This window comes from Bison bison, unplaced genomic scaffold (assembly GCF_000754665.1).
Source record: "Bison bison bison isolate TAMUID 2011002044 unplaced genomic scaffold, Bison_UMD1.0 scf7180017864472, whole genome shotgun sequence".
NCBI lineage: Eukaryota > Metazoa > Chordata > Mammalia > Artiodactyla > Bovidae > Bison > Bison bison.
The window spans coordinates 6,790,638-6,797,741 of NW_011495033.1; the positions used below are offsets into that span (position 1 = coordinate 6,790,638).

A 7,104-nucleotide genomic window follows, 5' to 3' on the forward strand; every position below is an offset into this window, starting at 1 on the left:
CCCCCCCCCGAAAAAAGACAAAAAAATACAAGTTGATATGCTCCATTCATCAGATCTTCATCTTGAGCAAACAACCAATGTTTACTCCTCTGTGTGTGTTTATATATTTCTTTTTCTCTCTCTGTCTGCATGTAGAGAGGCGGTGGGTAGCACGGTCCATCAAACATTTTTGTCTTGGAACCATAAGGGGCTTTGTGATTTCTCATGAAAATCTTACATTGAGAATACAGTTGAGCCTAGGCAGTACATTGACTGGTACCCATCTGTGGTCTTTAGCATATCATAGCGATGAGAGCTAACAATTATGAAGCACTGACTGGATGCTTTCTCTCACTTGAAATTCACAAGACTCCTAATTGATTTGCAGTTTTCATCTCTATTGACAGTTAGGTCACTGTATAGGGAATGCAGAGGAGGGGTTTGATTTCAGGCCAGATTTGCATCAAAGCTCTGTAATCCCCACTCCATATTGACTGGGCTGTTGAAATGACTCTCCCATTTAAAAATTTCCTGGTAAAAACATTTCTCCTTAGGATGGATCAGAGGCCCAAATGCAGGCTGTGTTAATCTCTAGTGCCCAAATTGCCTCTACCTCAGAAAGCTGCCTGCAAAGTCCAAGATCCATAGGGGCCTCTTGGAAAGTTCCATAAAAAATGTGATTCTCTTGTTTCAAAGGTCCCACTGCTCTGGTGGCTGTTGAATGAGGACACTTTTGAGCAAATCACAGTTCCCTTGAACATTTCCCCCTTCTGATCCATTATGATTTTTTTTAAGACAAATATTTGCTAAGTGCCGACTATATGTAAGGTTAATCATTTCTTCTCAGACAATGCAGGAATGGTGAAGTAGAAATAATTATAGTTGAAGAAATGGAGGCAAGGATATTCTCAATTTTGCTTGCAGAGACCCAAAACACCATAAGCAAAGTCAATGGGTGGGTGATGCTGAAGCGTAGCTAGAGGATGGGGAGGGGCCCAGTCTTAGGAGGGGCCATTTAGATCATCAAACCAAACTGAACATCTTATTTTACAGATCAGGAAACACAATGCAGCCTCAAGATGAGATGGCTTGTCCAGCATCACACAGAAGATAGGACCCAGAGTGTGTTCATGCGTGTTAAGTCAATTCAGTCATGTCCAGCTCTTTGTGACCCCGTGGACTGTAGCCACAGGCTCCTCTGTCCGTGGAATTCTCCAGGCAAGAACACTGGAGTAGGTTTCTGTGCCCTCCTCCAGGGGCTCCTCGTGACCCAGGGATCAAACCCATGTCTCTTGCTTTGGCAGTTGTGTTATTTACCACTTTCAGCACCTGGGAAGCCCAGGAGGTCCCAGAGTGGGGCTTCTCTATGCTGTACATCAGAGTTTCGACCTCGGCACTATGGATGTTTTGAGTGGAATAATTATTTGTTTTGGAGGGCTGTCCTGTACATCGAAGCATGTGTAGCAACATCCCTGGCTTCTACTCACTACACGTCAGCAGCACGCCTCTCCCCACTTTGGGGTAACCAGAAACGTCTTCAGTCATTGTTAAGTGTTCTCTGGGGGGCAAAATCAGCTCTAGCTGAGAGCCCTTTCAGATCCATTGAACAGCATGAAGCTGGTGCTGAGTTTTCTCCTGGCAGTCTGGGAGGGAAACTGGCCTTGGGTCCAAGAGGAGAAAGCCTTTCCTCCCAATTGTACCATCCCAGTACCTTGGGGAGAGCTATCTGGGGCCCCTGATCTCAGCCAAGAGAGGACAGCTCTCAGAGAGGTGGGGAAAGGGGTCCGAGGGCACGCAGCAGGGCAGCCAGGCCTTCTGAGAGTGTGTGTGTCACTCCCCCATCTCGCAAATGGTCAGCGGGTCAGCAGCGCACATAGAACCGAGTGTGGTTTCTCCTCCACACGCCATAAGGAGCCCCCAACAGTATGCAGGCTGTGTGCGCTGAGCCCGAAAGCAGTAACATCAGAGGGCTCCGCCTGTGTGCTCTTTGTTAGTTACAGGAGGCGTGTATTAATATGAAGCTGTGTTCTGGAAAGTTGGGTCTGGCCTTGGCCCTGACTCTTACCTGACATGGGACCCAAAGCAATGTCTTTTGAGGATTTTTGTCCTCATGTTCATAAAATGACGATATCAGACCATATATGTAAGGAGAAAACTTCCTACTGTCCCCATTGGCCTCCCCATACCCCCAGCCTTGAGAATTGAACAGCTAATAAAGCTGTTTATGGGTCATATTTATTTTAATGAGCAATGAGAGTAGCTTTTTTTGAGTTCTATGGAGGAATAGGGATATTCTTAAAACTCAGTTTAACCTGTTCATTTCACAAGAAAGATGTTACTAAAAATGACATTTTTAGTTCCTGAAATGTGAGCATTCAATATCTGGGCCTTTTAGGAGCAGCAACATGGAGGCAAGTTTCCACACTTTGAGCCATAAGCAAAACGAGTCAGGCCGCGGGTGGCCTGGGTGTGGTCTCAGTAGTCTCTTGTCGCTCTGAGCTTAGTCGCTCAGTCGTGTCCAGCTCTTTTCCACCCCATGGACTGTAACCCACCTGGCTCCGCTGTCCACAGGGATTCTCCAGGCAAGAATGCTGGAGTGGGTTGCCATGCCCTCCTCCAGGGGATCTTCCCAATCCAGGGACAAACCTGGGTCTCCCACATTGCAGGTGGATTCTTTACCATATGACCCACCAGGGAAGCCCCAATAGTCTCTTGAAGTGAAGTGAAAGTCTCTCAGTCTGACTCTGACAGTCCATGGCATTCTCCAGGCCAGAATACTGAAGTGGGTAGCCTTTCTGTTCTCCAGGGAATCTACCCAACCCAGGGATCAAAGCCAGGTCTCCCTCATTGCAGGTGAATCTTTACCAGCTGAGCCACAAAGGAAGCCCAAGAATACTGGAGTGGGTAGCCTGTCCCTTCTCTAGCGGATCTTCCCGACTCAGGAATTGAGCCAGGGTCTCCTGCATTGCAGATGGATTCTTTACCCACTGAGCTATGAGCCAAGCACAACAGTCTCTTCAGTGAAGTTGCTCAGTCGTGTCCGACTCTTTACAATCCCACGGACTGTAGCCTACCAGGCTCCTCCATCCATGGAATTTCCAGGCAAGAGTACTGGAGTGGGTTGCCATTTCTTTCTCCAGGGGATCTTCCCGACCCATGGATCGAACCCAGGTATCCCGCATTGCGGGCAGATGCTTTACCGACTAAGCTACCAGGGAAGTTAACAGTCTCTTAGGTCTGATACATAATATATGGTTTTGTGTGCAAGGAGAGCGCCCCCTAGTGTAAATCTTGAAGTTCAAGACTGAATATTGTTCAGAGAGGGCTTTCCGGGTGGCTCAGTGGTAAAGAATCTGCCTGCCAATGCAGGAGATATAGGAGACACGGATTCCATACCTGGGTTGGGAGGGCCCCCTGGAGAAGGAAATAGCAATCTACTCCAGTATTCTTGCCTGGGAAATTCCATGTTTAGAGGAGCCTGGAGGGCTACAGTCCATGGGAAGGCAAAGAGTCAGACACAACTGAGCGACTGAGCACGCATGCTCTTGCAGAAAAGGATGGAGGGGTTTGGGGACAAGATCAAAGTTGGTTTATTAAGAGAATAACCAGAGAAGTATGTTTTTGGGAAGCCTTTTGGACTGGCTTTGCAGTCAAAGGACTTGGGTTTTGCTGTCAGACTTGGCTTCAAATCACTACTTCCAAGATTGTACACACTTGGGTGAGTTACTTCCACCCAATTTTCTTTTTGTGAAACCGAGATGATTAATACCCACCTCTCAGAGTTTTTTTGGAGTAAATGAAGGAAGCGGGGGTTGAGAGAGTGATTGAAGATGAAGTTGGAAAGATTAGGCTTGATCATGAAGAGTTTATGTACTGTGCCAAAGAGTTTGAACTTGACTCAAAGAACAAGAGAGCCAATGGAAGCTTGTGAGCAACAGAGACAGGGTAGCACTTAAGAGTTGGAAACGTCAGGTTGGTTTATTTCTCTTCTTCAGTTCTTGTCTCATGGCAACAGAAATTTGGAGCGATGGACCAAAAAGTATAGGACAACAGGCAAGTTACAGCTCAGTTCAGCTCAAGCAGACAGATCTTTTATCAGTCCAACACTCCCAGAAGAGTCCTCTTTATCCTTCCTATCAATTCCTACTGGCTTCCCTCTTTTACACTTCCAGCTCTTCCTTTTGGTTATGCCCAGTGCAAAGCAGGGCTTGCACCCACCACCAATCAATGAAAGGAAATGCAAATGGGCATATACTCAAGGCCAAGTGACAATTATGCTATAAAACAGCAAGTTGTCTTGTTTGTATCTTCCCATAATTCATCTGTTATAATTAGATGTAGAATATTCATGAGCCCGAAATGGGCTCCTAACTGGCTAAGGTTATGTGGAGAAGCCCCTGTGGTCAGTTTGCATTCCCTGTGTGCCTAGGGCGCATGTGCAGGGCTGGGAACGTATCTGTGGTTACTTTGTAGCATATCTGTGAGCTCTCCCGTGGGAGGGAGTTTAGAGATCTGCACGCATCCCTTTCACCCCCGCCTTCCCTCATTGCTCCTGTGTAACGTCCTACCTAACAGAAAGATAACTGGTGGCAGTGTAGACAAGGGGGCTTGAGACTTTGGTGGTTTTGATGGAGCTGGAATATATGGGAAAGAGATTTTGGAAGTAGCATTGACTTGCAGTTGATGCAATATTATGGTGGGTCTTGAGATGGGAGGGGACAGGGTGCAGTCGGAAATGGCAGCAAGCATATGTGGAGCTTTTGTTAAAATCCTTTCCTATAAGCCTTCTTACCTAATTCTCACAATAGTTTTATAAGGAGATATTGTAATTATCCTTCTCATTTTGTATGTAAGGAGTCTGATAGGGAGATTAAGTCAAAGGGTATACAGTTAGCAAGCGGCCAAATCAGAATGTTTCACCCAGGTCTTTGGTTCCAATTATGTCTCTATCTCTCAGATCACACTGCATCTCAAGGTTTAGAGTGAAGTCACTGCAGAGAGAGAGGCAGTCTGGGTCCAGGGTTGGATGTGTGCTGGGGCCCCAGGTTGTACAATCTCCCTGGTTGCTAGGAGTCTCTGATGATCAGAGTCCCCAGGTTGCTAGGCGACCTGGGTTGCTAAGAGTCTCAGTTTATTATAGGCCTTGGGTTGTCAGAAGCCTTGGGGGTATTCAGGCTTTCAGTTTATGAAAAGCTTCATGGTTCTCAGAGACATCAGTTATTAGGGGCCCCGGGCATCTAGGGCTCTTGGCTCTTAACATCACCAGGTTGTGAGCCCACCCTGCTTGCTAGGAATCTCAGGATGTCAGAGGTCCCGGGTGTGTGAAGGCCTTCAGCTGCTGAAGTGCTGGTTTACTGCAAACCTCAGTTTTCAGCATCTCAGACTTGTGAGGTTACTAAAGATGTGGGCTCCGATTTTTAGGTCCATGGCTTCCCAAAGTCATGGGTCAACATGCAGCTTTCTCCCACCCATTTCTCTTCTTTCTCTTGTCAGAGTTTCTAGAGCTTTCTCTTTTTCTCAGGTGCTTTATCACAGACAGCCTCATTCTGCTCCCGCAGCTGTGCTGACCTGATTTCTTCTACTCCCAGTTCTTCCCACTTAGGTACCAATTCCAAGACCTTTGAGTAGAAATTTGTTACGGTTCCTAAATAAAGCAGATATCGAAGCACATCTGGGTTATGTTTATGTTCTCATCATTCACCCTCTGGCCAGTCAGCTTTAATAATCTTAAATTAGACTTTGTGGAAAAGTCCAGGGTTGAGTGCCCCTCATTTCCAATTATTTTATTAGATGAGTCAGAACAGTAAAACTTGCCTGTGCATATTTTTGTAAAAACATTTGATTATCAAATAGTTATTCTCAGAAAGTTGCAAGGATGGTAGAGAGAGATCCGGGGACTCTTCATCCAGTTTCCCCCAGTGGTTACATCTTACATATCCAAGTGATTCAATGCTAGTATAGTAATTCTCTGCTTATCCAGAGATCTCGTGACTTCCATGAGGGCTAACACCGTGCAAACTTGGATGGGGAAAAGGCCTCTGATTGGTTAAAATAAGCTCCTGCTTTCCCTTTGCAATATCCTTACAGAACACAATATATAATTGGCCTCTTGTATCCATGGGCTTCCACCTGCAGTTGGTTAAATATGAAGATACAAAACCCGTGGATATAGAAGGCCGATTGTACTAGGCCATTCACTATAGGGACTTGAGCATCCTTGGATTCTGGTATCCTGGGTGGGGGCGGGGAGGTGGTCCTGGAACCCAAACCCTACAGATACAGAGGGACCCACTTTTAGTATCATTCAGGACACTGCGATTGTGACATTGTGTGTATGCAGTTCTGTGTCATTTTCTAACACGTGCATTTGTGTAGCTACCACCTGAATCAAGATACAGAACTTGTCCCAGCACCACAAAATCTCCCTTGAGTTCTCCCTGTAGAGTCGAATGCTTTCCTGTCCCTCCCCAGCCAGTGTGGTTTTTAAAAAATATTTCTTTTTATGTATTTATTTGGTTGCACTGGGTCTTATTTGCAGCATGTGGGATCTAGTTCCCTGACCAGGAATTGAACCTGGGCCCCCTGCACTAAGAGTGCAGGGTCTTAACCACTGGACCACCAGGGGAGTCCACCAATCAGTGTGTTTCAAAATATGTAATCCTAACCTTTACTCACTGCCCCTGGGCATCTCACCCATTAATAGGTCACGGAAATGCAGAGATAAATATAATGTCCTCCTTGCTCTGAAAGAACTCACAGACAGGGCTACAGTCATATAAATCATAAATTAGAGTGCAACATGGGAGTCCTGTGACTGAAAGAAATTCAAGGGACTTTGGCAAGAAAATAGACTGGAGGGTTCGGAAGGTGGAGAGTGTTGGAATTAACAGTTCCTGTGGAAGTTGCAATACTGGACTGATTTTGAAGGATGGAATGGAGTCCATCCTCTCCATGCCCAGTGAGGAGAGATGTTGGAAGATCAGTTTGGGGAGGACTGGGTGGCACAGCACTGTGGAAGCCCGGAGTGGGGTACTGCATGGAGAGCGGTGTTGGGAGGAAGGGATGGAAAGCGGGGGAGAAGACAGCACGTGGAGGACCACCCGGCTGCTGAGCTAGTCCTGCAAG

The 7,104-nt window shown here is 46.5% G+C and overlaps 1 non-coding gene across 1 annotated transcript; it reads right to left on the reverse strand.

Moving 5' to 3' along the window:
- Positions 1–6,531: 6,531 nt before the first annotated feature.
- On the reverse strand, positions 6,532–6,604 carry TRNAK-CUU. Its single transcript has one exon. It is a non-coding gene; the product is annotated as a tRNA-Lys (tRNA).
- Positions 6,605–7,104: the final 500 nt, after the last annotated feature.